The 12,260-nt window shown below is 42.9% G+C and overlaps 1 non-coding gene across 1 annotated transcript; it reads right to left on the reverse strand.

Moving 5' to 3' along the window:
• Positions 1–5,524: 5,524 nt before the first annotated feature.
• On the reverse strand, positions 5,525–5,683 carry LOC142466270 (U1 spliceosomal RNA). The gene has a single exon (XR_012788123.1). It is a non-coding gene; the product is annotated as a U1 spliceosomal RNA (small nuclear RNA).
• Between the last annotated feature and the right edge of the window lie 6,577 nt (positions 5,684–12,260).

A 12,260-nucleotide genomic window follows, 5' to 3' on the forward strand; every position in this document is an offset into this window, starting at 1 on the left:
GTATATATATATACTGCATTACAATTCATGAATTTATGCCATCTGGTAGACACGCGAAGCATTGCAGCCTATTAAATCCTAATCATTATCATTTAACAGATCAGCCGCCCGTCAGCCAGGCATGAACCCAGGCTGGGAAGGCAAACGCAACGGGGCTTGTCAGAGGTGAGGAGCGGCGCATTCCAGGTATCTGCCAGGTACATACTGGGTATTTGCTCGAATAAAGTGTGTCGGTGCAGTATGTTATTATAACAGATTAAAAGTAATACAATGTTACAAGGGTTGGGAGTCAACGTGACTCATTAGTTGAAGCTTACAACAAAATAAGAGAGAATTAGTGTCTACAGTAGAGAAACAGAGGTCCCTGAATGGTGGTGGAGCTATTTCCTGTAATGGGAGTATTAGGAGGTGGGACTTGGCTAAGGCCGTGATTATACAAAAAATCGCCGGTGGTATTGCGTGGCGCGATGCTGCGCAGTTGAAAAACAACTTGCTGTAATCAAATGAAAGTAAACATACCTCGTGTGCCCTGCATACTGCAAAGCGTCAGTCGCATGAAGAGACTTTCACAATTGTTTTCTTTCGGCCAATGAGGGCTAACCGCTCACAGCCACATATCTGCCACGCCTCCCTGTCTCCTCTCCTTGTTCAAGATCCCACTCGGCGGCAGCGCAGGGTGACGTCACCGGATAGGGCTGCTGCTCAGCGGCATCGGGTATAATCGGAACCTTAGGATGAAATATAGGAAGCTTCATTCCTCCCATATTACTCTCAAAGGTCAGCTGGGAAAAAATAGCCAATATATTGTACATTCAGAGAGTCGGGACTACACTGTGGATGACATGTTTGACGGCCTGTAGAAACATAGAACAAGAGAATAAGTGTCTGCCAATTTTTTTTACAGAATCTGCTGTAAAACGTCTGACCACATTTGGTTGTTCGCTTTCTTGTACATTTTGAATAAGGCACACGAATACACCCTAAGCATTTTTTAATTCCCTTTCTGTATCAGCCTTTACTGCCTCTGCTGGTCAGCCATTCCATAAATCCAGCACCATTTCCATTAAGAAGCACTTCCTCACATTTCCCCTGAGCCTCCTGCCCTCCAGCTTCAGAGCATGACCTCTTTTTCTAGCACTTCTCTCTGACATCTGCTTCCCTCCTGTACTTTGTTGAAACCCTTTATGTATTTGAAAGGATGGAACGTCGCTCCCTTTAAGATGACGTCACATTCTTTGGAAAAAACAAACAAATGGAAGCTGTCACATGGTACTACAACCAGATTGGGGGTGTACCATGTGATGCCTCACATGCTATGTCTCCCAATTCGATTGGTTGGTGTACCATGTAATGGCAGCCATTTGTTTTGGTTACGTCATCTTAATGGGAGGGAAGTATATCCTTCCTGATTGGCTGGCTTGCCTCCCTTTTGATGACGTCACATACAGTACTGTACTTTAAAGAAACCAAAAAAATATCTGTCACATGGTACACCAGCCAATCAGATTGGGGGTGTACCATTTGACACTCAAATGTGACATCACAGGCCTTATATAAGGCCTGTCCCATCTCATTTGATGCCGAAGCCGATGGGACAACATCCGCCCCATTGAATTACAAGGAAGCGGACAGAAGGAAAGAAAAGAAAGAAGAAAAGAATGAAGAACTTACTGGGGAGACATCTCTTCAATCAAGATATGATCACGGTCATCTTCGCATTGGCAGTTTCAGGAGCATTGCGTGTAGGGTCAAGAGTTGGTGCTCGCTTAGGACAGGGGTGAAGACATCAAAGGTAAGAAAGACATCGATTGTATTTTATTTAATTGTGGAATATTTTTGGATAGCCATTGACTGCCAATGTGTCTATCTATGCCCCTTTAAGGGAATAGATATGCACAGTGACAAGCAATGCATTTGTTTCCAAATGCTTGTATTTATTTAATTGTAATGTATTATATTTTTGATGCTTGGTTTTTTTAGGTTGCCCATTGACTGCCATAGTGGAAAACCATGGCCATATTATATGGGCATGGTGTACCACTATGCCAATGAATTGGTTTATTGACATTTCTAAAAAAATGTCATGTGTTTTATTTAGTGGCTGTTTTTTTTTAGCTTGCCCATTTATTGCCATAGTGGCAAACCTTGGCCATATTATGGCCGGTATCAATCCTGTGCAGTAAAACGAAAATAAACAATTTTTATGCATCTTGCAATACCTTTAGCACCAGTCTGCAGCTGGCGCCAAATTATTGCAAGTTTTTATAGTACATATGCATATCACTGCTTAGTAAATAGCAGTTTCTGGCAAAAAAATCGATTTCGGGAATTTTTTGGCTTATCGTACGGCTAGCTTTTGCCAGAGTGTTATACAGTAGAACTATAAAAAAAATGTTTTAGTGTGATATTGCCCTGTTATCGGAGTTTTGTGAATAGCAACCCAGGCAATATCGCACTGTAAGGGCATTTATAGTTCTACAAGCCACTTATCAAAGTTTTGTGACTAAGCCTTTAGAACTGAATAATGTACTCTTGTTGAGGTCTTACCAATGATCTATAAAGTGACATCACTACATCTCAGTCTCTGCTGTTAATATCTCTCCCTATACAACCTAACACCGGGCCGGATTTTTCCTTTGCTTGGTTATTTGGCTCACTTACTTTTAAGTCAGCCAAAATATTGACTTCCAGGTCACTTTACTCTATAGTAGTTGATATTATAATGCCATTAATGCCTTTGGAGTTCTGTGAACCAGTTGCAATTTGCACTTTTTGCCATTGAAAGGACCAGTCCTAATGACACTTTGTGTTTTTAATTAGTTTTACTAGGTTTGAAGCAGGGGGTCTCCGGAGCTGAATCTCATTGATTTCAGCTCTGGGAACCTCCTGCTTTCCGAGTAATTTACCTTGGACAGGAAGTGCCATTATTTCTGCACAGTTTAAATGTCCCGCGGCACATGGGCCAATAGGAAGCCACAAGAGATAACGTCGCGGCTAGAGACAGTGATTTATTTGTGTAGATTTGGATCCACCTCGGTTCGGCCGGTTCCTTTGGTTTGCGGATTTCCACTAATCAGTCGCAAAAAGGGCGATTCGTCTTTTCCGGATTTTTTTAAAAAATCACTGACAATCCAATCCACAGATTCAGCAACCCGTCGATTCTCATAATCCACCAGTTGATTGTATCCAACAGCGATTTTGGATTAGTCCGCGCGGATTGAAACTGGAACAATACGTCGACGGCTTTCACACCGCAAAATGGAAATCCTGGGAAATTCCATGCCCATCCCAAGTCACGGCTTCCTATTGACCCACAGGACGCGGGACATTTAAAGCTGCCATATTGACAGCCATGACTAGTCCTGTCTGGGCTACTACCGGCACCCTTTTCTGGAGGTAAGTATCTCAGGAAGCAGGTCTGACGGTAGGGGGTAGCCTGCCTTCATAAATAAAGCTGAAGCCCGGCTGGCTGCCCCTGAAACCATGTGTGAAGGGCTGAAGTGTCAGCTCTTGGGTCCAGTAATGCACTCTGATATTTTCCCCTGTATTTCTGTTCCCATTTTACTGTCCCCTGTAAGCTCCTTAGCTAGGCCTGCCATGTTTAGTTAGGTGCCCTGGTAGGAGCTAGCTACAGAACAGAAACTTTGGGGTACAGGAGTTTAAGAGTGGATATTGGGGGGGCAACTAGACTTAAAAAAAGTGTATAAAATGTCAGCGATCTCTGTCTTCTCCCCTGCAAATTGTAATGTTTCCCCCGTAGGTCCTGAAAAAATGGCTGCGCGGCATCAAATGACGCCGCTTTGCCATGGCAACGGGAAGCCATGACGTAAAGACATAACACAACATGGCACCGTGTGAAATCACGGTGTCACGTAGCGTCCCGTCATTTGACGCCGCGCAGCCATTTTTTCAGGACCTGCAGGGGAAACATTACAATTTGCATGGGAGAAGACGGAGATTGCGCACCACGCTGCCGGACCACACCACAGGTAAGCACTCGACAGAGGCCAAAATGCACTCGTCCGTGGCGTGCGGGCGAGTGCATTTGTCGATATACACACATATATATATAGGTATATCAAAGTTAAATGTATTTTAGATTAATAATGTGTATGTATGTATCTATAGGACAGGAAATTATAATAGAATAAGCACAATAAAGTCAGACAAGAGGAAAGGAAATCCCTGCCCTGAGATGGAGTAAACAATATGAAAAAAAAACATGTACAACATTTTCATGTTCGACAATGACTACAAGAGAACAGGGGCTTACTCAATAAAGTGTAAGTGCAGACTATTAATGTGGACTATAAGCCTGTTTTTGCATTCCAACACTGTAGCCTGTGAGTGCCTATCTCTACATATCCCACTATTCCATGGTGCTACGTAATTATCATGTATTTATATATTTTACCTATTGCTGTTTCCCAGCACAGACATCTTTTTTACATGTCCATGATATTTCCTGCAGTAATATACGGTACTTCCACTTGGATGCATCATTTCACTGTAGTATTAATAATGTAGTTTCACCTCTAGAGGGACTCCCAGGACAATGTTCTGTAGATCTATCACTATAGAGCTTCACGAGTTCTCTAGTCTTGGCTGTGTCCAACATGAACTCTTAGAAACCTTTATGTGTGAGCCAAATGTGAAGTGTGAACTGTAGCCAAGCCAAACACTATTTGTAATATGCTATAAAACGGAGTAGAACAAGACAACATGTTGTTAATTCTCAACGCATTTTACTATGGATATTCTTAGTGATTGTGTACTCATACCTGAGGCTTTTAAACAGAGCTGTTTTTCTAGCATGGATATTTCAGGGGAAAGTAACATTTTCAGTCTAGAGTTCATTGTAAAGAATGCCAGGGTGAGAAACACTTTTAAATGAATGATATTAGTTTTGAATAAAAATGAATTTGCTTCATTAGACTACTTGGATCGGTATGTAATTAGCATTTCTAGAGACATTTGTACTGGCACCATGCTCTGCACTTCTATACTAGCAACCTGTGTATTTGATATAACATGTTGATAGAACATTGCAAGCACTATGTATGAAGAAGACACATAGTAAGTATTTATGTATGTATGTATGTATGTACAGTATGTATGTACAGTATGTATGTAGAGATGGGCGAAACTGCCCAAAGCAGTTTCCCTAATTTTGTATGTATATACACTATGTCTTTATTTATATAGCACCATTAACGTACGTAGCGCCTCACAGCAGTAATACACGTGACAATCATAAACAAAAAGTAATACAAATAACACATAATGGGAAAAAGTGTTTCAGACATAAAAGTAACATTTAGGAAATGGAGTCCCTGCTCCTAAGAGCTTACAATCTAATTGGTAGGTAGGAAGAACGTACAGAGACAATAGGAAGGTGTTCTGGTAAGTGCGTAAGCAAGGGGCCAAGGTCAATGTACATTTTGAGATGTATATAGAGTCAGCCACGGAGCTACCCATTCGCTTCGTTAAAGAGGTGTGTTTTAAGAAAGATCTTAAAACAACACAAGGGAGAGAGCGCACGCAGTCCCTCACTGCCAGAAATTGTGCAGTCGAGTTTCACACATGTAGTAAAATCGCAGAGGTCACCTGGCCCAAAGTGCAGTGAGCCAGCCTCACCCTGAGAGAGCCACCTAAGTGATCATGGCTGGAACTAAGTATATACGTAGAAAGCGTTATGAGCAAGTTAGTAATGATTCTTTGTTGTTTAAAGCTGCAGTTCAAGCAATATCCTACATGTTTGTCTTTTTAATAAATCAGTTCTGTACTATGAGAAAACACTTGTAGCATTTTTTTTTTTTAACAATTTTGAAAGACATAGTTATTGTATTGTAATGCAGGGGTGCGCAAACCGGGGGGCCAGAGATTGTCTGCGGGGGGCACAGGGTTTACAGAGTCCCTGCGCGCATCCCAAAGGCCCCTAAATTAAATGCCGGGGAAGCGGCGAAGGCCTCTGTAAACTACACTTACCTTAGCTCAGACAGCTTCTGGGCACGCATCGCCAAGGCAACGCGGCATCAAATGACACTGCGGGGTCATGTTGTGACGTCATGACGCCCAGAGCGGGACAGCCGGCAGGGGGGCACAGGAAAAAAAGATTGTGCTCCCCTGTTCTAATGTAGCACACATTTTGTTTCTATAGAAACCATTTATACAAAGTCACACCCCCTTCCTCTTCTTGAGCCCTGCCCTCTCTCTAGCAGTGCACTAATTGTATCTAGTAACTGCCTGGTCACATGATCTTCCACACAGAACTTTGCATTGTGTGTACTGTTTTGCAACAATAACTGAATTAAATAACCCAGAGCAAAACGAGGGATTACAGGATCTGCAATTTAGCTAATTACTTGTCAGTGTGCAGATCGTATTGATGCACATAGTGAATTAATTTTTTTTTTCAAAATGGCAGCTTGAACTGCAGCTTTAAAGCAGCAATCCTGCTTTTCTTTTTATTAATTTTGAATAGGTAGGAATCAGATGGTCTCTGGAGCTGAATCACATTACTTTCAGCTCCAGAGACCCCCTGCTTCCCGAGATAATTACCTCTGTAGGTGTTGCCGATAGCAGCTCTGGCTGGGTTATCTGGGGCTATTGAAATGGCCTGAAATGGCGTCTCATGGGCCAATAGGAAGCCGTGACATCATGCCTTGGGGCTTCCTATTGGCCCGTGTGACTGGGAAATTTAAACCTACAGAGCTGTACCCCCTACAGAGGTATGTATCTTGGGGAGGGAGTGTGTATTCTCCCGGGTGTATGTATACCGCTGTACACCATACAGAGGTATGCATCTCGGGGAGCAGGGGATCCTCAAAGCTGAAATGAATGGGGTTCAGCTACGAAAACAATTATATTTTTTTGGGGGGGGGGGGGGACATTTGCTTTTTTAAAACAATACAAGGATTGCAAAAGTCATGCTGAAACCATATGTGAAAGCATTGAACGGCAATTTGATTTCCATCTGAACAGCCCAGTTGTTTTGACTCTTAAACTGCTACCTGTACTTCAGGTTTGAGTGTCAATGGAATGTCGAATCCTTGAACTTCTGATTTTGAACCCACAAACATGCCCATCCTTAATAAAATGTTCACATTCCGTCAATTAAATATATGGACACTAATGGGTTAAATTGACTAACACTGGTGACAAAACACAATATCAACGTAATTCTCTTTGCATTTTAATTGCTGTTTAATTAACTGATGATTTTCTCATGTTAATCTTATTGATACATTTTTAATAAACTTGTTATTGCATTCTGAAGAAAAAAAACCATAAAACATAGCGCATGTCAAAATATTTTTATAGTTTTGAACAGTATGTGCCTTGTTAAGGACATACAAGAGTTTTATTTTATGGGAAACAATAAAAAATGATAATAACAACACTTAAAGGAGCAGTCCATATTAGGAGACATTTAAACTAAAGGTGCCAGATGTGATGGGTAAAATGCATGTGAATGATAAGAAAAGTATTTGTAACTAATTTTCTCCAATCTTAGGGACTATTTACTAAGCGCTGTTGTTACGTAGGACACCTTTGCTGAAAGACACCTTACAGCCCCATTCATGTGACATGCTGGTGTCTTATGGAGTAGCACTGCTTAGTAAACATGGGCCCAAGGCCAGGAGACACCTTACAGCCCATTCAAGTGTGTAGGCCAAAAGGATGTCTTATGGAATAACACCACTTAGTAGATATGGGCCTAAAAGTCCCCACATTAGCGTCATACTTTGATTTGTAATGATCCTTTGATATGAGGGCTTGTAAACTGTATATACAAGTATTGTGTCCATGGGGAAAAAAGGAATTACTGTATGCAGCACGATGCACTGCATAAGGCTGAGCTCACTCTGCCTACTACACGACGTGGCGTGCGTGCGTCCGCGTTTGCGCACTTCTACCTGCTGGGCGATGTGTGCTCCTCCCCGGCAGACTGAATGACGCGACTTGGAGGCGGGACTTACATATCCTCCGCCATCCATGCAATAAAAAATAAATTAAAAGAAACAAAGTGTGTGTGTGATTTCATTGGCCGGCGAAATACACGTGACGCAGCTGCCGCTTGAAATTACAACAAGTGTAGCAGCGTCAACGCTGCACTTTGCCGCCATTTGTAGTTTGACAACTCCCATTGACAAACATTAAAGCGTGACGAACGTGCGCGCGCGCATGCGCACACATCACGTTGCAGCCAGAGTGAGCGGAGCCTGAGATGGGATTTGAACTACGCCTTGTGTAACACCTCGCAGAATGACCTTCACAAATACAACGCAAGAATACTTCACGGTACTGCTACTTTTGAACTGATTTATTCTTGACGCAAAGAAATATGTACAAATATCTTGTTAGTACACAGATCCCCAAACATCTGTCACAGAAAGCAGTCAATGGAATCATTTAGGACATTTGAAACATTTAGTAGAGATGCTGATATACATGTTGTCTTTACGCTGTAGGTATACTTACAGCATTATGCAATGAGGGGGACGATTCCTTCTGCATCTCTGCCAGCACTGACCTGAATTTCTTTTATTCAAAACCCTCATTGTTGAAATACAAGTGACACACTCCTGATGCACTTGACCTCCCTGTCTTGTACTTTTGATAATGCACTTTTACTTAAGGTGACCATATTTGTCCTGGCGAAATCCGGGGCAAATGTCGTGCATGCACAGTCGTGAGCGCTGACTGCGCGTGCGCGATGAGTGCTTGCCAGCCCCTAATGCGCGATCATCGTTTGCCGGCTGCGAGTGTGCGGCTGGCAAGTGCCGATCGTGCATGGGCACAAGCGGCCAGCCAGCTCCGATCGCGCATGCGCAGCCAGTACAGAAAAAAACTGCGACGGGTGCCAGAAAAGTTGGGACCCGGGACAAACTGCAAAAAACGGGACTGTCCCAGCTAAACTGGGACATCTGGTCACCCTACTTTTACTCCTACTGTGTTTGTAAGACTCCTAGATACAACTTAGATTGTAAGCTCTTTGGGGACAGCCTCCCTTACGTTGCCATTTACTTATTGCTCTTATCCCCACTGTTTGTACTTTATTTTCCCTGTATTGTAACTTTGTAAAGTGCAGCATACACTGTTGGGGATATAATTATATATAACGCTCTCTAATAGCGTGTCTGAGATCCGATGCATTGTAAGGCCATGCATATACTGTCCGCGACAGGCAACACGACGTCGCCCAAAAACAAAGAGATTGCCGCCGCCGTGTGCGCTTATAGTAAGCGCGACGGCGACAATGCAATGGAGCGACGTCGCGTCACGAACTTTGGAAAGCTGGAAATATTTGATTTTTCAAGGGCTGTCGCCTCATGTGACATCCCCTGAACAAATCAAATGCCAGTATGCCCGCGACGCCGCCACAAAGCAAAAAATAACTTTTGCTAGCAGCGACGGGTGATGTCACCCGTCGCGTCGCCGGTCGTGGGCACTATACGCGCGGCCTAAGGAATCCAACAGTCTTTAAGATCAGATACTTTGTAAATTGTTCTGTATTGGGTACAATTTTCAAATGACCTGAAAATTGCAGGGCACCCTTTAGGCGTGCCCGGGGAATCCAGGTGGTTAGATGCATTATAAGGAACCCCCACCCTCTCTAATATCGCATCTGAGATCAGATGCATGGTTAGGAACTTCAACCGTCTCTAATAGCGTGTCTGAGATCAGATGCATTGTAAGGAACCCCAACCCTCTCTAATAGCGCGTCTGAGATCAGATACATTGTAAGGAACCCCAACCCTCTCTAATAGCGCGTCTGAGATCAGATACATTGTAAGGAACCCCAACCCTATCTAATAGCGCGTCTGAGATCAGATACATGGTAAGGAACCCCAACCCTCTCTAATAGCGCGTCTGAGATCAGATGCATTGTAAGGAACCCCAACAGTCTTTAATAGCGCGTCTGAAATCAGATGCTTTGTAAATTCTTCTGTATTTGGTACAATTTTCAAATAACCTGAAAATTGCAGGGAACTCTTTAGGGGTGCCCGGGGAACCCAAAGCTCCTTGGAACCCCGGTTGAAAAACACTGCTCTAATTTATGTTCAAACGAATAAAAGTAATCATTACTTTTAATTGTTGCCATCAATGTATATGGCTAATCTAATGTGTTGGAGAATGTGGCGGTCAAAAGACAGGCTAATAATAGGTTTGAACATTAATTTTGAATTGAGCAGCTTCACAAATAATGATCAGCGGCATTATTCTCTTTTGTACACAGCCCCCCTAGTGCATTTCTGTAACTATATTTGTAAATATGTAAGCAAAGAAGGGTGGGGAGCCGTGTTTATCCTTTCTTCCATGTAGTAACACAGGAGGGAGAGGAGGGGGTATGATACCTTTTATTGGACCAACAAGTAGTTGATATGTTACAAGCTTTCCTACCTCTCAGGGTCAGGGCTACCTGATGAAGGACCATGAGAGGATGGAAAGCTTGTAACGTATCAACTACTTGTTGGTCCAATAAAAGGCATCATAACCCTCTCCCTCCTTTGTTACTAAATACAAATATAGGATACATACAATATATCAGCTAAATTTAACATATGTTGAACTCAATTGGAATATGTCTTTTTTTCAACCTCATCTGCTATGTAACGGACTGAGTGTACAGTGCGTAGATAACACTGCTTGGCACACTTCGAATGGGCTCGGCAGATAGTGATGGTTATTTGATGGGGAGACGAGAGCATTACTGGCTGCCTGCTTTCTCTTGGCTCACAAAGAAAGTGGCAGTGGCAATGGATTCTAAATATAGACTTCTATCTGTCAGCTGAAACAACCTGTGTGGTGACAAACTGCCTCTCCTGTGAGAGCTGAGAGAGGATATTAGGAGCAAAACTGGTGATCTAAGGAAAAGAGAATCAGGCATCAAGAAACAGTGACTTGTGGAGGATTCTTTGCAGGTTGTGTTGCCTTTGATGTGACCCATAGGACAGCTATTTACAACATACAGCAGTCACACATGAGCTTTAAACACAATGGGGGCAGGGGAGAAGGGATAAGGGGGAAGGAAAGAGGTGGTGGGGGAGGGGGAAAGAGGTGGTGGGGGAGGGGAAAGAGGTGGTGGGGGAGGGAAAGAAAGGGAGGAGGAAGGAGTCAGGAGGTGGAGGGAGAGGTATTGGCGAGGGAGTAAAGTACCCAGTTACTTATATACCTCCCCAAACATTCCTATCCAAACAGGGTGTTTCATTTTAATATACTTTGCATATCCAAATTAGCATGTGTCCCAGGTATCCATCTCTCTTCTCTATCAAAAAACAATTTTCCAGGGTCTGGATGGAAGTTTGCATCATTAAACATTGGAAGGAGAGAGTTCCTGCAGCTGGAGAGGTTATGGTCTTAATGTGGCAAGGGAAGATTTAAAGAGACAGTGCATGAAAAGCATTGCCTGAAGCGTTGGTTCTGTGTGTTGCAATTATGCTCTTTGCAACTTAATTCCAAGTAATAATCAGCCAGAGTCCTCCTAGGCAATAAAGTGTTTACTGTTACTGTCTGGTTTTTTTTAGTGGGCTCCTGGCTCTCAATCTCAGTGTAAAAGAAAGACATTGCACCAAGGTAGATGTACATGGTGATGAGTGATCTTGCTTTTTTTTGCAGCTTGATATTTTCAGGACAATCTCATTATGAGCTGCAGCCTTAAACCTACTGCTGCCAGGGTTCCCCAATGCATTGCAGGACCCTTTCTAGAGAAAATTGAATATAAAACTGAACTTCCTTGTGCTTTTTGCACCACAGTCTAATGGCAACTGCCTGTTCATCTTTGAATTCCAAGCAAGTTCAGTGTTTGGCTGTAAAGCAGTGGTTTTCAACCATTAACTTGGTTAAGGAATCTTATAAACCCAACCCTCTCTAATAGCGTGTCTGAGATCAGATGCATTGTAAAGGAACCCCAACCCTCTCTAATAGCGTGTCTGAGATCAGATGCATTGTAAAGGAACCCCAACCCTCTCTAATAGCGTGTCTGAGATCAGATGCATTGTAAAGGAACCCCAACCCTCTCTAATAGAGCGTCTGATATAAAATGCATTGTAAGGAACCCCAACCCTCTCTAATAGCGCGTCTGATATCAAATGCATTGTAAATTCTTCAGTATTTGGTACAATTTTCATATGACCTGAGTATTGCAGGGAACCCTTTGGGGATGCCTGCGGAATCGTAGGAAGCCCGGTTGAAAAACACTGTTGCATAGTATGAAGAATCTTTATGCCTGGACTTTTATTGACTGCATCTATAGA

Source organism: Ascaphus truei, chromosome 14 (assembly GCF_040206685.1).
Source record: "Ascaphus truei isolate aAscTru1 chromosome 14, aAscTru1.hap1, whole genome shotgun sequence".
Lineage (NCBI taxonomy): Eukaryota > Metazoa > Chordata > Amphibia > Anura > Ascaphidae > Ascaphus > Ascaphus truei.